Source organism: Podarcis erhardii (assembly GCF_964252035.2).
Source record: "Podarcis erhardii genome assembly, chromosome: 14".
In the NCBI taxonomy this organism is placed as follows: Eukaryota; Metazoa; Chordata; class Lepidosauria; order Squamata; family Lacertidae; genus Podarcis; species Podarcis erhardii.
In genome coordinates, this window is record NC_138503.1 from 4,715,387 (window position 1) to 4,735,234 (window position 19,848).

The 19,848-nt window shown below is 44.0% G+C and overlaps 1 protein-coding gene and 1 long non-coding RNA gene across 4 annotated transcripts in view; one reads left to right on the top strand and one right to left on the bottom strand.

The window, feature by feature from the left end:
- RORA (RAR related orphan receptor A) overlaps positions 1 to 19,848 on the bottom strand; it is a 374,069-nt gene that overhangs the window by 341,793 nt on the left and 12,428 nt on the right. The gene's annotated exons all lie outside the window — the stretch shown is intronic.
- On the top strand, positions 54 to 4,881 carry LOC309328950. Its single transcript, XR_014150945.1, has 3 exons — positions 54 to 193; positions 1,501 to 1,608; positions 4,804 to 4,881. It is a non-coding gene; the product is annotated as an uncharacterized lncRNA (long non-coding RNA).

Below are 19,848 nucleotides of genomic sequence, written 5' to 3' on the forward strand. Positions count from 1 at the left end.
GTGCCTGGGGAACAGAAGACCACAAGAAGAAGACAAGCAGGGAAGGGATTCAGTCTCGAGGAATGGGATGGAAGAAGACATCTCAGCCACAAAGTCTTCTTTGGAGCTGTAGGGAAGCAACCCGTCGCCTTTGATTTCATTCCTCGCCGGCTCAGAGAAGGCCCAGTAGACAGGAAACATCACTTCCAATCTGGTATGCTCCACACACGGGCACAACCATCTTTTGTTTGCTTCCACAGCTATAGAGGCTGCTGCTGCTGCTGCTGCTGTGGACAATGTCGGGGCTGTAATTTGCCATCGCGTATCCCGGCGGGCCGAGGGATTTTAGCTTCAGTGAGCAGCTAAGGGGTGGAAGGAAAGAGATGCTAGCGCAGTTGCCCAGAACCGCTGCCCCCCACCCAGGGGGGGAAGACATTTTCAGGTTCAGTGGGGTTGATAAGTGCTCTCCTTTCTCTGACCTACTATTATAAACCATGGTATTTATAGCCAGCACATTTGGAGGCATCTGGAAATGAATGGAAAGGGAATCTAAACACGTCTACACAAACACACACATCCACACATCCACCCCAAGTTAGCCTAATAGCTGATATCACCATTGCAGGACTCAAATCGAATATCAGCACTCAGCAGAGGATTCCAGCAGAAGGCGTTTGGCTGTTTGAACTCAGCTAAAACATATAATACAGAGAGAACGGCCAATTTCCTTTCGGAAAATTGGTCGGCGCGTGCACAGAAATGGACTGTGTAAAAACAACGAAGAAACGATCCGGGAGCGGGCTGGTTGCAAAGACTGCCGAGCGGCCCAAGAGGGGGCTCCTTGCCCGCCCTCCCCTCAAATTGCAGCAATTGATGCCAAATTGCAGCAATAACAATATACTGCAAAACAGACCCCCCCCCAAAAAAAACACAAGGAGGGAAAACAGCCAGCATCCTTTTGTCTATACTTTGAAGAAAAAATTATTACAGGTATTTTAAAAATAGCTATCCAGCTCCTGTATGTTGGTGCTAAAGAGGAAAGGATCAATAAAAAACAGTGCCCTCTGCCACTGTTAGCTTCAGAGTTAGCGGAAAAGGAGCTGCAATAGCATGTTTTAGGGCTCCAAAGGAAAAAGTGGGGTGCAGAGCTTCTGTGCAGTAGCTGAGGGCCTGTACAGGCATAATCCTGGCTCCTGGTGGCTGTACTTTGCAAATCAAGAGCCAAATTTGATAATGATGATCTTCCTTTATCTCCTCTCCAGCTCCTCTCCCTATCCTTGTTTGGCTTAATCATGGGTTTGTGTAAGCTTTCTTCAACCCAGTGCCCCTCTAAATGTTTTGGACCATTGTCTACACCACACCTGCCCCCATCCATCATCAAGTTGTGGGTGAGTGATCTCTTTTGAACTGACCTGGCATTCAATGACAGCACCACCAGAGAGGATGGGGTGGTTGCTACAGCTGCATCTGTTCTGTGTGATGAGGTGTTGACTACAGACCCCCAACTCCTGTACTTTTTAGGCTCTTGGAGGGGGTGATGGTATGCCCCAGCACAACTGGGGATGAAGTTGGTGAGTGCCAGAGAGCCTTCTTGGAAGTGGCACCAAGGTTACCGAATGCTTCACTACGGTAAGAGATCAAAGTGGCCCCTTCTGCCTATGCCTCTATACATCATCTAAAAACAGCTTTGTTCAGATGCGCCTTTCCAAACTGGCAGTCAAGGGTTCTAGCCAGCCAGCCTTGTCATGCTTGTTTCCACACCTTCCATTACATCTCCACTCCCTAGACATCCATTTTACACACATATCCCAGCAAAACAACAACAACAAAAACTGCATGTATACTAGGACTCAAATCCATTTGCTATTAGTATATGGGATATACTACAGTGTATGAACAAAATAAAAAAAATTCCTTCCAGTAGCACCTTAAAGACCAACTAAGTTAGTTCTTGGTATGAGCTTTCGTGTGCATGCACACTTCTTCAGATACACAGTGTGCATGCACACAAAAGCTCATACCAAGAACTAACTTAGTTGGTCTTTAAGGTGCTACTGGAAGGAATTTTTTTAATTTTTTTAATTTTTTTAAAAAAAATTTTTATTTTGTTTTGACTATGGCAGACCAACACGGCTACCTATCTGTAACTGGAACTACAGTGTATGAGTTCTGGGGTTCCATTGTGGAAGCAAAAGGCAGGATATAAATGTTTTGATTTTTTTTAAAAGGCACTTAAAACTTTCAAACCCTGGTTTGAATGGAGCCCAGGTTACAGCTGCACCCGCCACCAGACGTGGGGGGGGGGTTAGAAAAGGAACCTCTGAGAAAGGCTTGAGAGAGAAGTTTGCTTAATTAGGAAACCAGACACACAGGCGAGCGCATGCATGCAAAACTGCACCATTTGCGTATCATCATTACCTTGCTATTCCCCACACAACCTATATCAAGAGCAGGGAATAGGGTAGTAATGTTAATAATTAGCAGAGATTATAAAGGCTTTAACATCAGTTGCTCTCGGAATCTTTTGCTGGCATGGAAGATCATTGTTCCTCTGAGTTGTGGGTGCATAACTGGGTAGAAGTTCAACAGGTGGATCATGCAGACACTGTCTGCATGTTTCTAGAATCACCCAGAAGGGTTGGCTAAACTACAGAACAGCCGGCTTTCTTTTTTAACGTTAGCCAGATAGCGTGCTCATTCCCCAATACTGCTCTGATTCAGTTTTACTTCTATTACAATTGGGAGAAAAGAGTGTTTTAAGCCGGAGCTCTCCATTCTCATAGTAATGGCCTCACCCAGCAATGGGAAGAATGTGGCCCTCCAGATTGTCATTAGACTCCAGTTCTCTTCAGGACCACACACACACACACACACACACACACACACACACACACACACCATGATGCATAGGACACTTGCTTTTTACCTTCTCTTTCCAGACGGAGGCCTGTCCGAGCATTCCCCCTCCCCTCTCCAGAGCTTTTCCTGCAAAAACACGCTTGTGAAAACTGAACCAGAGGGTTTTCTGATGATTGATGTTTGCTCCAACTGAGCTTTAAAGAGTGGGTTTCCACAGGGAAAGCGCCCAGGCTACAGAAGAGGGAGACTCGGACATGGAGCTTTAAATTGTGGGCCATGCTGGAAAGAGCTAAGGGAAGTTAAGTGTAGATAAGCCCTAAGCCCTTTGGCAGGGCTGATGTGGTTGGACTCCAATTCCCATCATCACTGGAGGGCTGCAGGTTACCCATCTCTCACCTAACTCTTGACGCCCATCCTGAAGCATGCAGATTTATCACAATTTGACATGAATGCTGGAACACCCCAGCCCAAGTTTTAATGCAGTTGTTCAGGTTCTAGATCTTAAGCATGAGAGACCTTCAAAATGCAAAGCCATTTCTCATTTGCTTCCCAAATCCTCAAGCTCACCTGCTATGAAAAACTACTGATCATGGCAACGGCCATATCCCAATCACCCCATTTCCCTGCATTTAATATGAAATTATTTGCACAGGAAGGCTAAGGTACAAATGAGTTTCAAATCAAGACAGAAATAAATGCTCAGCAGGACACACCAGAATCTGCAGATAGCGAGGATGACAACTCATAATTAAAAGGACACCAAGCAAGAGAGAAAAGATACAAGGCATCAGTATTCAGAACACTTAAAAACATCTTCCATGCAAGAACTCCAGGGAATGATCCTGGCTCAGTGTTAAGAGTGTCTGCTTTGCATGCAGAAGGTCCCAGGTTCAATCCTCAGCATCTCCCTGCCCGAAACCTGGAGAGCCACTGCCAGCCAGGGGAGACAATACTGAGCTAGTGATCTGACTCAGGATCAAGGCAGTTTCTGATGTTCCTAAGTTCCATAGAAATGAATAGGATCTGAGCATGTATACCGCTGAGCTAGAGGAAGTTTTGCAGCTGAATTGTTAAACAAATGTCTGATCCCAACATGAGCACTCGCCTCTTTAAGGCTCTCATGAAGCCGGTGTATTTCAAGTAACATGAGCAGTGGATCTCTTTCCTGCCTTTGGAGGTAAGACTAGACATTTGTAACGCCACTATTTATGTAAGCCTTCAATGTTTCCTTTTTTTTGTACTTCAACGTCTTAATTCTGATGGCTGCTATGTACTCGTTGTGTAGTTCATTATTCATTATTTTGATTTACTATTAGGTTGAACTCTGGGTGGTTTTATATTTTATCACTGTCATTTTTTACTTATTATTACTATTAGCTGCCTTGAACATCTTCTGAAAAATAGGAAGGATAATATTTTTCTTAAAAATAAATAAATGAATGAATGAAATGAAATGGAAAAGACTGTTGTAAGATATCTGGCCCTCACCTTACTAGGAAGTCATAAAAAAGAAAGGAATGTAGAGTAGACATATTTGTATCAATGAACTTGTTGAGCCATGACCATTGAATTTGATGGGTAAACTTTGAGCATGACATCATTGGATGCAACATCATCATGCAATCTAGTGCTTTTCAAGCTGGGTGTAATACCTTCACTAGGTGAAATAGTTACTTGTTTATAAAAATGATCTGGCAAAAAATGAGAAAGAGATGATAGATTAGATTAGATAGATGATAGATAGATAGATAGATAGATAGATAGATGATAGATAGATAGATAGATAGATGATAGACAGATGATAGACAGATAGATGATAGATAGATATAGATAGAGATAGAGATAGAGATAGATAGATAGATAGATAGATAGATAGATAGATAGATAGATAGATAGATAGATAATAGATTTTATATCTCACCATGTTTTTTCTCTCCCCCATTTTATTCTCACACTATGAGAAAGGTTATGCTAAGAGGCAGTGACTGGCCCAAGGTCACTCATTGAACCTGAGTTCACTGTGAAAAAAGGAAGCTGGACTAGATAAGAACCTCAGAGGTAGACTACCCCAATACATGGAAGCTTCATTTGTCTAACATGACTGGATGCTCCTTCATAAAGCTGGTGTGAAGCAGTCAGTGTGCTGGACTCTCACTGGGATTCAAAGCTAGTTGCGAAGGTCAGTGGGTGAGTGCAGGTATACACACACACACACTCATCTATTTCAATATCATCTAAATCTATATCAGCCTCACTTACCTCTGAGATTGGACATAAGGATAAAACTTGGGGAGGAATAATAATGTGTACACCCTGCCCTGAGCTCCTTGAAGGAAGCGGGGGGACCTAAGAATGTAAGAGCCTGCTGATCAGGCCAATGATCCCAGTAGCCAGCTGGATGCCTTAATGGGAAACCACCGTGGTGGCAGGGCAGGGCCTGGCTAGTAGCCACTGATAGCCTCAGATGGACCTTTGGACTAATCCTGCAGGCCTCTTCCTACCTTCTTAGGAGATGTTATCCCCGGGTGTTTAAAAAGAAACATCAGCACTTTGGACAACATCTGTTTATATAGAATAAATGGGATTGTGGCAAAATCCATTGGGAATGTCTCATGCACAACACCTACCATTGCAGTGGAGGAGCCCCCTATGCTGTGCACTTGAGCAGTCAACATTCAGTTCAAAAGGGCTTGGGCAGGAGACCTTCCCTGGGGATGAGGCCCTCACTTCCCGAGAGATGTGGGCAAGCAGATGAGATGTGAAAGTCACAAAGCATACTTCAAGCGTGGCTTGAAAGGAGATCTCAGGCAGCTGCTGCAACACAGCTATTGGTCAGGAAAGCATCACACATATTGGAAGTGAACCTGATTCTCAGAGGGCCAATCCATATGGAATGGAGAGAGAGAGAGAGAGAGAGAGAGAGAGAGAGAGAGAGAGAACACTATGGAATGGAGTTTCCTGGAAGGGGGCAGAACCATCTGGCTGGACAGTAGCCCCCTACTGAGACACTGGGTTGCAGATGTTACTTTCATACTTTTAATCGCTTCTGCATCGAGTAGAATTGCCTTTCCTCCCCCCACTCCCACTGCACTTCCCCTTTCATAAATTGAAGTGTTCCAGTTGAACAAATCAAGCAGCATATTTACTCCACATGCTCAATTATACATGTGCTGCTGTGTTCAATTATACATGATGGAAGAGAAGACGGAGAAATGCTATTGGGTGACAGAGAGAAGGCGGAATTACTCAACGCCTACTTTGCCTCTGTCTTCACCCAAAAGAAAAGTGATGCCCAACCTGGTGATAACAGAATAAATGATGTAAGGAGGAGCTGCAGCTCAAGATAGGAAAAGAGGTAGGAAGGGAACCCCTAGCTACTTTAAATGAATTCAGGTCTCCAGGGCCTGGTGAGTTGCATCCAAGGTACTAAAGGAGCTTGCGGATGAAATTTCAGAGCCTTTGTCTACAATCTTTGAGAATTCTTGGAGAATAGGTGAGGTCTCTACAGACTGGGGGCGGGCAAATGTTTTCCCCATCTTCAAAGTGGGGGGGGGGAGAAGACCCAGGTCCTAGAACAGATAATTCAACAGTCTGCGAGCATTTAGAAAGGATACTGTGATTACTAAGACCCAGCAAGGGTTTCTCAAAAATAAGTCATGCCAGACTCATCACATTTCTTTTTTTGTTGGAATTACCAATTTGGTGGATCAGGGGGATGCTGTGGACATAATGTATCTTGATTTCAGTAAGGCTTTTGACAAAGTCCCCCATGATATTATTGTGAGGAAACTGGTGATGAAGCTTATGAAGGAGCTGGTAAAATGTCAGTTAACTGTTAGATGGCTTTGTAGCTGGTTGACAGACTGGACCCAAAGGGTGCCTATTAAGGGGGTGCTCATCTAGTTTGCAGATGACAACAACTAGGAGGGTATGATATTTTTGTGAGGAAGCTGGTAAAATGTGGGTTGAACAAGGTAACTGTTAGGTGGATTTGTAGCTGGTTGATGGACCGGACCCAAAGAGTACTCATTAATGGTTCCTCGTAATCCTGTCTTGGTCTCACTGTTGTTCAACTTACAGATAGGTAGCCGTGTTGGTCTGCCATAGTCAAAACAAAAAAATTCCTTCCAGTAGCACCTTAAAGACCAACTAAGTTAGTTCTAGGTATGAGCTTTCGTGTACATGCACACTTCTTCAGAACGTTGTTCAGACGTTGTTCAACGTCTTTATAAACAATTTGGATGAAGGAATTGAGGGGGTTCTCATTAAATTTGCAGATAACAACAAACTAGGAGGGGTAGTTACAGTAAGGCTGCAGAAGGCAGAATCACAATTCAAAATGACCTTAGCAGATTGGAGAGTTGGGTGCAAGCTAACAAAATCAATCTCAATAGCAACAAATGTAAGGTTCTGCACTTAGGCAGGAAGAACCAGCTGCAGAAATATAAGATGGGGGTCACCTTGATTACTTACAGCACATGTGAAAAGGATCTAGGGGTCTTGGTGGACCACAAGGTGAACGAGTCAATAGTGTGATGCAGCAACAACAAAAAGCTAATGCTGTTCTAGGCTGCGTCAACAGTAGTGTCCAGATCAAGGGAAGTAAGAGTACCACTCTATTCCGTCTTGGTATGATCACACGTGGAATACTGTGTCCACTTCTGAACACCACAATTTAAGAAGGATGTTGACAAGCTGGAACGTGTACAGATAAGGGCAACCAAGATGATTAAAGGTCTGGAAACTAAGTCATGCAAGGAGTGCTTGAAGGAGCTGGGTATGTTTAGCCTAGAAAAGTGGAGATTGAGAGGAGGTATGATAGGCATCTTCAAATATCTTAAGGGATGTCACGTGGAGGATATAGCAAGCTTGTTTTCTCCTGCTCTGGAGCGAGGGACTCAAACTAATGGCTTGAAGTTACAAGAAAGGAGATTTTGACTAAACATCAGGAAAAACTTTCGGACAATAAGTGCTGTTGGTTAGTGGAATGGTCTACCTCAGAAGTTTATGGGCTCTCCTTCCTTGGAGGTTTTAAAGCCAAGGTTGAATGACCATTTGTCATGGATAATTTAGCTGAGATTCCTGCATTGCAGGGGTTTGGACTAGATCAGTGTTTCCCAACCTTGTGCCTCCAGCTGTTTTTGAACTACAACTCCCATCATCCCTGACTAGCAAGACCAGTGGCAAGGGATGATGGGAATTGTAGTCCAAAAACAGCTGGAGGCATAAGGTTGGGAAACACTGGACTAGATGACCCTTGGTGTCCCTTCAAGCTCTAACAATTCCATGATCCTGTTATTCTATTACCATTGGTTATAGTGGCAGGGGCTGATGGGAGTTGTAGTCCAATAAGAACTGGAGAGCTGCCTTGACAAAGGTCCTTTGCTTGACTGGAAGTGTCACGGGTTAAAGCTGGGCTCTCTGCAGGAAAAGTCTTGATCACTGAGCTGTGCCCTCCTAGACCAAGGATAAACGCCCCCCTCCCAGACCCAACATGCAGTGAAAAAAGTCCTTCTTCATGCAGCCCATAGTTAAACTGTGGAACCCATTCCCACAGGAGGCAGTGAGGACCACCAACTTGGATGGATTGGACATATTCATGTAGGATAAGGCGACCATGATGGCTATGCTCTGTCTCCATGACTGGCTACAGAAATGCTTCTGAACACCAGTTGCTTGAGACAGCAGGAGGGAAAAGGGCTCTTTGCTTGGGTCCTGCTTGTCAGTTTCCTACAAGCACCTGGCTGGCCAATGTGAAAGCAGGATCCTGGATGAGATGGGTCCTCTTTGGCCTGATCCAGCAGGCTCATCTTATATTCTTTAAAGGTATGGCCCAGCAACAGATTCCTCATAGGCAGCTCTCCTCTCCTCCTTTTCAGCTCTAAGAACTGGGGTGGAGGAAGAAGCTTGAATCCTGTCATCAGCAGACATTTCTTCAAGCAAACGCACAGAGTGAGTTATTGGCTTATCAGCTGCATGGCTGTCATCCTCTGAAACCCAAACATGGTGACAGCTTCCAACACCAAGGGGAAATAATCAGGAAATGATTTTTTACAGCATCCAGTTCTCACAGTGTCCAACCAGATTAGTAAAAGTTGCACCCAATTATGAGTAATTTAATAGCCCATGTGATAGGCCTGCCCCCCCCATGCTTAAATGATGCCTTGGCACATGAACCAACACTTTAAAACAACAACAACACTGACAGTACTGTGGGATAACCAGCCTCATATAACCATCATGCTTAAGTCTAAATGCATGAAGAGGTTAGGACCATAGAGTAATGTGTCCTGCTAGGCTTAGCTATGTCACTTCCCTTTACCTTGGGAGAAAATGAGTCATCAAGTTAAGGTTGTACCCTACTTGAGAAGCTCAGCGTGTGAAGTGGTTTGAATTGGTTGCTGCAGCTCAGCCACATGGCTCTCATCAGGAACTGTTGAGTTCCTATACCAATAATCTAGGAACTTCTACCACTTTGTAAGTAAACTACATTTTACTGCCTATGCAACTTTTCTGACTGATGTATGGAAAAGCACATGAACCAGACCTTTGAAGAATTTGTAAGTAAACCATTTTTTAACTTACCAAACCTGCGGTCTTTTCCTATGCTGGGGGAAGAGGTAAACTTTTAAGGAACTTGGAAGGGCATGTTTTAAAAGTCTAAACCTATATTTCTACGCTTTACTTTGCTGATACTTTGTGATTTTAAATCTCTGCTGAGGTTCTCTCATCAAAGAGAACTTGCCCCAAACTTGGATATTGGTACCTAGGAAATTCTTTCTCTCTATATATAAATGTACCAACAAGAACAAGTACCTTTGGGCACAGAAGCATAGGCTTAATAGTTTCTTAAGGCTGAGTCCTGCTTGTCTTGTTTGAGTGAGACTCCAATTAGCCATTTATTCCCCTATAAACCATCTTGAGCAGGTTGACACAATGCTGCTGGTGGTGGTTTGAGCATTGCTAACAAGCAATTGTCTGCCTGCTGTTTCTTTGGGAACAGGAGGAAAAGATTTTAACTTCTCCTTAGCACACACAGTTAACAACCTATGAGCACTGATAGTTGGCGCTGCTTAGTTAATCTGTAGGCAAGATTACCTAGATTAACTAGGCTCTCTTTACTGGGAGGAATATTGACTAATTTTGGGAAATCCTGGGGGGAAATACCCTTCTCTCCAAGCATCCAAATAGTTTAAATGCTACTCAAAACACTTCTGTGTTCCCTTGTCTGTGGCTCCTGCAAAATGTCATTCCCTTACCATGTCCTTTGCCCTCACTCACCTTGGCCTTTGTTGCCCCCACTGCCACTGAACCCAGTTGGCTGTGGCCACTTATGTGACTCCCTTTATCCACCTGTGAAAACATCACATCAGAAGCTAGGTTTAACATCATAGGCAAAAATTGTTTGAGCCACTATAACCAATCAAACGAAATGGCTGCTGAGGACAGTGAGGGCAAATGGGAGTAGCAAAGAGGAAAGTCAGCAGCATTGACTACATCTGCCAAAAAATTCCCAGAGTGGGAGCCACTTGTTGAGACCAACAAAAATAAACATGCAAAAAGAAAAATCCATTTTCTGCTTTATACTCTCCAATAATCAAAGGCAGGAGACAAAGGTTTAAGGAAGATTCACAAACAAGTAGAGTCTCTGCACAGAGAACAGAACAAATTTTAGAGCAATTTTGGGGAAATCTCTCCATTCTCAGATTCAACCCTTTTTTGGAGGTAGGGAGGGTGTATCAAAATTTCTTTAATCTTGCCTACACAGAAAGGTCAGAGAAAGCCATGTCTTCAGAAGCTACAGCAACTATTCAGGATTAGCAGAAGGTGTTCTGACATCTGCCTCCTGCTGGTCCTCTCTGTCTTCCTTCTGAAGCATGCAATGCTAACAACTGTCAGATGCAGGAGGCTGGATTAGATCTAGGGCAGCCATTCCTTTGTCCTGGTGTTTTTGGCGCTGAGTCAACAGAGCACTGACACTCTCCCCCTGCAGCCAAAATGAGGGCAGGGGGCTCTTGTTCCTCAAATGTTGTCAGGCTCCAACTCCCATCTTCCCTGACCATGGGGGGGCACTCCAAGGGGGGAAACACAATGCCCAAATTTACACATGTGCAAAAGTGAAACACAACTGCTTAGGAAAAGCACCAGGCTGCCTCCTTGGACATATTCTCAGCAGGGCTACAAAAAGTTGAGCCATAATGTTACTCATGAAAAGATCCATGATCAGGAGAAGACGCGGGAGATCTCAGGCTGTTGTGGCTTTTTTGTTTTCATGCAAGTGAGAAATGTCCCCCCACCCACTACAAATATAGCCTTTCAAGATAAAAACACTTGAGGATATACATGGCCATTGCCTACAGACCAGTGATACATAAATGTTGGGTTGACAGCCATCTATGGTTTAATCATGGGACGCGGGTGGCGCTGTGGGTAAAACCTCAGCTCCTAGGACTTGCCGATCGCATGGTCGGCGGTTCGAATCCCCGCGGCGGGGTGAGCTCCCGTCGTTTGGTCCCAGCTCCTGCCCAGCTAGCAGTTTGAAAGCACCTTTAAGTGCAAGTAGATAAATAGGTACCGCTTTATAGCAGGAAGGTAAACGGCGTTCCGTGTGCTGCTCTGGTGCTGGTTCGCCAGAGCAGCTTCATCACGCTGGCCACGTGACCAGGAAGTGTCTGCGGACAGCACTGGCTCCTGGCCTCTAGAGTGAGATGAGCGCACAACCCTAGAGTCTGTCAAGACTGGCCCGTACAGGCAGGGGTACCTTTACCTTTACCTTTATGGTTTAATCATGGAAGTTCTCTGGGTGGAAGCTCTGCTACTGGCAACTGGTCCAGTTGATCACAAAAACTAAGGGTCAGTGGGAGGGAGAGCAGCTCTGGGTTTTCAGTGGATCCCCAAAGTTACTGCTGATAAATGGTTTCAGTATCACAGTTCTTGCCTTGCACTAACATCCACCTGTCAGGCCTGAGATATTTCTTGGGTTATTAATTGCATTTTAACCTCACTCTTCTTCAAGGCTCAAGGTGTTGAACATGGTTCTTTCCCACGCCAGGATTGTAACTCTCACAACAATCCTGTGAGGTGGGTTAAAGCTAGGAGGGAGTAACTGGTCCAAGGACAGAACTTGAACCCAGGACTCCCTGCTCCTAGTCCAGCTCCCCGTCCACTAGATCACAGCAGCTCCATGCTGTTGACTTGCAGGCCTATAATTCAAATATTCAGAAGCTAGCAAGTGGCCCAAATGGCAGAACATAAAGAAGCGGCAACGTGAACGTACATATAGGAAAGAGTAAGTCCTGGCACCACACCAGGTTCCGCACACAGCAAAGATTCAGTTTTGCAGGGTCTGCATTATCTCTGTTTTAGGATTAGTGCAATGTGAAACACAGCAACTGCTGTTATGTAACTCAACCCTCAGTATACAGTTGTCAGGCTGGGTAAATTTAACTCTGCAGGTTTAGGACATGAGGCCTCTTGCCAAAAATGTGTCTCTGTCAAGTGATCTGTGAGATTTAAAGGCACCTTGCTCCTGCTTCTATCCCTTCATGTTAAGGTGAGATTCAGCCTGGCTATTGGGAGCTTTAAAAAAATTAAAAATCTCTGTATTAACCCTTTTGGTGCCGTAGCTTGGCACCAGAGCACCTGCTTGGCCTGCAGAAGGTCTCAGGCTCAATCCCAGGAAGCTCTGCAAGTGTTCCCTGCCTGGAACCTTGGAAACCCCCTTCATGTTGGCAAAGAAAGGTGAATGGGTGTAGGTGCTTGCCTGGTCACCTGACATATGCGTCCAACAAGCATACCACAAAATGCCCAAAATCTCCCATGGTGTGTGCGTGCTTGTGTGTGTGCGTGCATGCATGCATGCATGTAACTACTTGCCTTCACAACAAGCTAAACTGGAAGCACGTCATGGACTGAGCTCACTTTCGGATCATCATTTCAGGGCCCCCATTATCTGTCCCCACACTGCTGCTCCCATTCTCACGGCTGCTGCCTTATCCAATTGACTATAAAAAGCTGTCAGTCTAATGCAACTGAGCTCAAGGTAAACGCACTTTGAATCAGCCATCTGCCAGAGCCTCTCATGAGAAAGGCAACACTTAAAGATGAATTAAATCTCTTTCTCTGGACCTTTAATATTAGATAATTCCTACAGTTTTCCAGTATTATTATTATTATTATTGGGCACATATGTCTCAGATGACCCCTTCTTCTGGATATCCATGTCTGTGTAAATTTTATGAAATAAATAAATAAATAAATGCAAACATGACCAGAGCACAACAGCACTCTCCCTGCTTGCCTCCCCTCGCAACTGACATTCAGAGGCATGTTGCCTCTGATCCTCGAGGCACTACACAGCCATCATGACTGGTAGCTACAGATAGCCTTATCCTCCGTGGCTTTGTCTAATCCCTCTAATAGCTGCCCAGGTTGGTGGCCAGCACCACGGTTTGTGGCAGTGAGTTCCATTAGTCTTTCCTAAACATTGACCATGCCCCGCCCAGTCAGACTATTAGTCCATCAAACTCAGTACTGTCAACACAGACTGGCAGCAGCCCTCCAGGATTTCAGGCAAAGGGACACTCTCTCTCTCTCTCTCTCTCTCTCTCTCTCTCTCTTTTAAAATTTATTAGAAACTGCTAATCAGTTTACACAAATCATAAAATACACACCAAGATTTTCAATAAATTTCAGAAGACAAAAGCAAGTTGACCTAAAAAAAATAAGAACTGCTTAGAGGTTTAGACAATAAAGCAATACAGTAGTACCTTGGTTAAAGAACAGTCCTGTTTATGAACGATTCGGTTTACGGACTCCACAAAACCGGAAGTAGTGTCCCAGTTTGAGAACTTTACCTCGGTCTAAGAACAGAATCTGAATGGTAAAAAGACACTGGCAGCAGGAGGCCTCATTAGGGAAAGCACGCCTCGGTTTAAGAACGGTTTCGGTTTAAGAACGGACTTCCGGAACAGATTAAGTTCATAAACCAAGGTACCAATGTATACAAATTTTTAAAACAGATTTTTAAAAATAAGATTGATATGCATTTTAATGGGCAATTTTTCTTTTAAAAATAATGTATTTTTTGAACTGCTGATTTTATGCAAGGGGACATCCTCAACCCTACATGATGTCGCTGGGCACTGAAAACGGGACTTTGCTACATGCACAGAATTTATTCCTCTATAGAGTTACAATCTGCTTGGAATTCTCGGCATTCTTTTGTCCAACCCTGTACTGTATCCCTGCAAATCATAGAAGTAGCATAAAACCGTTGCTTGGCATTGCATCTTCAAATACACCCCTACGGCTGATTTCCTTTTTCATTGTTCCAGAGAAAGAGAACATACACCAAGCAAGAGGAGAAAGCTCAACACCATTCACATGAAAGCTTCTGCTCCCAAACAGCAGCAGTACCTAGTGAGGTAATTCACTCATTATCACAGATGTCTCTGGCTCCTCCATGGCATTTCCTGGCAGGCTGGCAGGCTTGCCCATCTGCAGAAGTGAAAATGCTGCAGCTACTTTGCTTCCATGAACCTTGTGGAAGGATAAAAAGCAGGCAATGTCATTGAGCTTCCACAGGGCCTGCTGTCACTGATGCTATGGGAAGGGAAAGGAAGGGAAGCAGGGAGACAAGAAGCGAACTGGAAGAGCGGGAAGTGGTCCCAGCCCAGAAATGTCTTTGGCTGACTCAAATGCTGTGAGGGTGATCATGCCCTGCTGGTGGTTTTGCCTGAATGGGCACTGGTAGAAGAATTGCGTGGTTGAGCCTTCCCCCCCCCCCCAAACTGTGAGAAGATAAGGTATGATTCCTGCATCACAGAGGGTTGGACTAGATGACTCTTGGGGTCCCTTCCAACTCAACAATTCTATGATTCCAGAAGAAGAGCTCGGCTGGATCAGGCCAATGACCCATCTAGTCCAGCCCCCTGTTCTCATAGCGGCCAACCAAATGCCTATGTGATTCCCAGAAACTAGTATTCGGAAGTTCACTGCCTCCGACAGTGGAGGTAAAACAGAGCCACATATCTGCCAACTGCCAACTGTCAAAACCGGGACATGCAATTTCTTCCTGTGAGAGTAAAGCAGCCATTTGGGGTACCTTGCTCTCATGCAATTTCGAGAAGACATCTCACACTCCCCCCCCAAAATGTGCTTTTTTCCAGGTCTACGATCTTGTGCAGTGCCCCAAAATGTGTGTTTTTGCGCACCATGCCCCAATAAACATTTTTTCATGTCTGCAATCTTGTGTGGGATATGGAAGATGGTATCCTGGATTTGGACTGCTTTGTGCTGGATGGTATGTAGCCATCATGGTTGGGACCACTGAAGGACCGGAAGTGGAGTGGCTCAGTATTGTAGAACTTCAGATGCCTGTAGAAAGCTAGCATGTCAGGGAAAGGGGTCTGGCTTATGCTTCTCTCCCCTCAGGTTATATCTGTGTTCAGGGATTTTTGCTTCATATGGGAGTATTCAGACCTACAACTTTCCACCTGCATCCTGTAATGGTAGAGTACAAGAGAGGCTGTACTGTTCAATCCTCCTAAATATGTACTAATACTCTGCAAAGGCATCCAGCAAAAAGTTACTTGGCTGTTTAAAACTGTAACAGGGGACGTTCTGCTGCTTGCCAAACCATAGAAGCCACACTGTCTCATGGGGCAATTTTAAAACTTCCTGTTAAGAACTCTAATGTTTATGGTGTTCTCCATAGATGGGGGGGGGGGAGAGAATTTAAATACAGTGCCATCCAAAAAATCTAACCTGGAAAAATGCAGCTTGCTTCAAATGCAGTGCCAAGGAATTTGATTCAACTAGTGCTTTTCTGTCTGTTCCAAATATTATTCTGGCAGCATTGCTAGAATCCAGAAGGCTCAAGTCAAATCTATTGCATGCTCCTTTGGAAGGATTTCCACACTTTCATGCTGCAGCAATGCTTCTTCTGTATTTTTCTTCTGTGTTCTGATATTTCAAAGCACACATGTTGTTGCAAATGCCACAATATTTTTATTATGAGATACTACAAACCCCATGTTGCAGATTCAATCTGATATCAGAAGCATTCATACCAAAAACAATGAATGCAACAGCCATTTGGGCAACGGCAGAGTTGAAACATATATGCCAAATACACGCACACACAAATGCAGTTTTTTCCAGTCAAATTTTATCAAATGTGACTTCTTTTTTTAATCAAAATCAGAGTGCTCCAGACTTCACAGCATTTCTTGCTCTGATTCAGATTGATCAGATTCATTTGACGGACCCAAAATCTAACATCGTGTGTGTGTGTGTGTGTGTGTGTGTGTGAGAGAGAGAGAGAGAGAGAGAGAGAGAGAGAGAGAGAGAAGATTTTATAATTATATTATATGCCTCTATATTATGTTATATTATATAGAATGATGAAGGGATGGAGTAACTCTCCTATGAGAAAAGGCTGCAGCATTTGGGACTTTTTTTAGTTTTAAAAAAAGACAAGGATGAGGTACTATAACAGAAGTTTATAAAATTAAGCATGGCACGGAGAAACGGACAGAGAAAAGTTTGTCTCCCTTTCTCATTACACAAGAACTCATGAACATCCAATGTTGAAAGAATAGGATAGACATAAGAAAGTACTTCTTCATGCTGTGCATAGTTAAACAGTGGAACTCTCTGCCACAGGACGCAGTGATGGATTGGACAGATTCGTGGAGGATAAGTCTATCCATTCCCATTCGCCATGGGGGCCATCCTGGGCCTCCACAGGAGGCAGCAGCAATGCTTCTGAGTCCTGGCTACAGTACTAGTTGCTGGGACCCACAGGAGGGCAGAGGGCTCTTGCCTTTGGGTCCTGCATCTGCTTGGGTGGGTCACTGGTCTGATCTAGCAGGCCCGTCTCATGGTCTTATGAAAACAAAATAAAAAGCATGGCATGCCCAAGAAAGTTATCAAATATTCAACAAATATTTGAGCAGCTAAGAGAATAATCTACATCAGAATCCATAAAAGGGTTGCTGAAGAGACATTTTTGGAGCAATGCATTTCATTTCCAAATAAAGGGCAGATCATTCCAGAGGGACTTTATTACCTGGTCCCTAAAGGATGGAAGTAGAGATGCTTTTCTCTAGGGGGAGCCGAAGCAGCTTGAAAAACAGGCATGTGCTCTCTCTCTCCCCCCCCCCCAACCCTCTTGGCAAAAATGCCAAAGCTGCTCAGGCTGCCCCCCCCCCTTTCTGAAACATATTGTTTCGAGCGGGGATTGTTTTGCCAATAAGCATTAGATCTCTGCTTCTTTAAAATTCAGAACTGGTAGCACAGGCTGCCAGCCCATAATCATAGCTTGCTTTTTAACAATCGGCTAAACTTAGTTGTCAAATCCGTGTGCAGGAATCTTTTCCAGCAAGGCTGCAGCTTAATTTTTTTTTTTTTTATCTAGCCAGAAGGAAGCTCATTAGAATAGTAGCAAGCTAAGCTAAAATTTGTTACGCTATCAAGAAGTTCAACTCGTGCTAGGGAAGAAGAAGGGGGCGGGAGCAGCCTTTTGCTCATAATCAGGGAGCAAAACATTCAAAGCAGTAAAAATGAGGGTAACCAGCAAAGGGCCACATCAGCAGAGCAGAAGTGGAACAACTGGGCCACCATGGGGAGACGTGGCGGCCGAGGGCAGGAATGATAAGAAGCAGAAGGTTCCAGTGACTCTCAAATTCACTCTCAATGTAGGGAAGTAGAAAAATGTATTATTTCAAAAGGCATTCTGAATATATTCAGAGCTGCTTGCATATTCTGCATTTTTGCAGGAGCATTGAGAAAGAGAAAGAGCTAGAAAGCCAACTCATGCCTGCTGCTGGCAACATTCTAGTCCTTATGACTCCAAGAATATGCCTAACCATTTGCGGGCTTTCAGGGAAATTTCTCATCCCTCCACACAATGGGCTGAAGCTGAGGGGTTGGACACAGAAGTGTCTTTCTTTCACAGGAGTGACTCTCACACAAGTAGGATTTAAAAGATAAGGGTAAAACAAGAAATGGGTTTTACACAGAGAGGAAAGGGCAGGGAGAAGGTGTGGGGCCAAGCAAAGAGCTCACAAAACTCTTAAGCATGGGTAGGCAAACTAAAGCCCGGGGGCAGAATCCGACCCAATCGCCTTTTAAATCCGGCCCGTGGATGGTCCCAGAATCAGCGTGTTTCTACATGAGTAGAATGTGTCCTTTTATTTAAAATGCATCTCTGGGTTATTTGTGGGGCATAGGAGTTCGTTCAATTTTTTTTTTTCAAAATAAGGTCAGGCCCCTGACAAGGTCTGAGGGACAGTAGACCGGCCCCCCGCTGAAAAAAGTTTGCTGACCCCTGCTCTTAAGGCACAGAATGACCATTTCTCCCCACTGCCACTGAACAATTGCAGTTGCTCAAGGACAGCCCTCCAGAGTCTGTACACAGCCCCTGGAAGTTTTGTGCTTCAGTTTGATCCTGATGGCTGATGAATCCTCAAAGGGTAGAAAAAGCAGCTGAAAAATCAACTCTATAGCTCAGGGCTATGAAACAGCAGAAGCACCAGCCACCAAAATCCAAAGTTTTGTCTGGGCTAGTTGGGGTGGGAGCTTGCATTATTAGTCTCCATTGATTTAGCAGTGGAAATGGTTGTTCTGGACTGGCTCATATGTAAGGTAGTTTGTGGTGCTTAGTGGTACACTTGCTGCAGCAGAGCCAGACACCTCCATCTGCGCCCCAGTTGCATTAAAACATGTCTCTCTCGTATCGGTCTCTACAGTCACAGCAGGCGTTGTAACTCTCCAAAGGTTTGACTTCACCAGCAAAGGCACTTCCAAAACAGACGGATGCCAACCATTTAGTGTGGTTGTTTCATTTTTATAAATTGTATGAAATGCCAATGCTTTCTATTAGTTTTTCTCTTTCCCCTGCACAACCACAAGCATCACATAACCGCAAAACTCATTCTGCACTTGTTTAAAATCCATCTTTTAGTGTGACAGTACTTACACTTTGGAACTCCTTGCCTATTGACATTAGGCAGGTGCCTTCATTGTACTGTTTTCGACATCTGCTAAAAACAATTTTAATCAGACAAGCCTACACAGACATGTAGAATGTTGCTGTATACCTTAATCTGTATTTAGTATTTTGCTGATTTTAATAACTTTTTAAATAGTTAATTTTAACTGTTTTAACTGATATTTCTATTATCTTCTTTCTAAGCCACTGGGGGGAGGGGTTGTTCACAGTCAAGAGGTTTATAAATTTTATGAAAAAATAAATTTATTTTAGGAAATAAGTATTTAAGTATATGTTTTAAAATGTAAGTTGCTTGGATACCTTTGAGGTAACAAGCGACTAATAAAAGTAATAATAATAAGTACATCTCTGCTGCTTCTGTAGCTACAGCATTTGGTTCATAAGGGCGGAGACAAAACACAATTAGTGGAGGACAAGTCTCTCAGTTCCTCATTTTTCCAAATCTTCAGTTCAGTTCTCCATATCAATTTGTGATACACACACACACAAAAAATATCCTCATGAAAATTCATCACTCCTTTAGTGTGAATATCTCCAAAATTGTATCATTCTCTCATACACACACACACACACACACACACACACACACACACACACCAATTTTGCCCAATATGCAAAGCAGTTTTTCCTAATATAATGCATTTTTGTATGTTATTTCCCCTAAAACAATGCATTTTTGCATACTTTACTGGGCTGGAGAACTGCACTCCAGAGAGAGACCTGCAAAATCTGAAGAAGGGAGGATTTCTAAGGACGTCTGTGTTTCACTTCTCCATATTGTTTTGGAAAGTGTGGATTTGGCAGATTTGCCTTGAAGTACAAACAGAGTCAAACTTCTCCCATATTCCTACAACATGGGCATAGCCAGGGTTTTTGTTAGGGGGTCAGGACTTTTGCTGGGGAGGCAGAACTGACCCGACTGGTCAGTTAGTTAAGTATTTCTATTGTTTTACTTGATGGGGGGGCAGCTGCCACCCCCCTTGGCTACACCC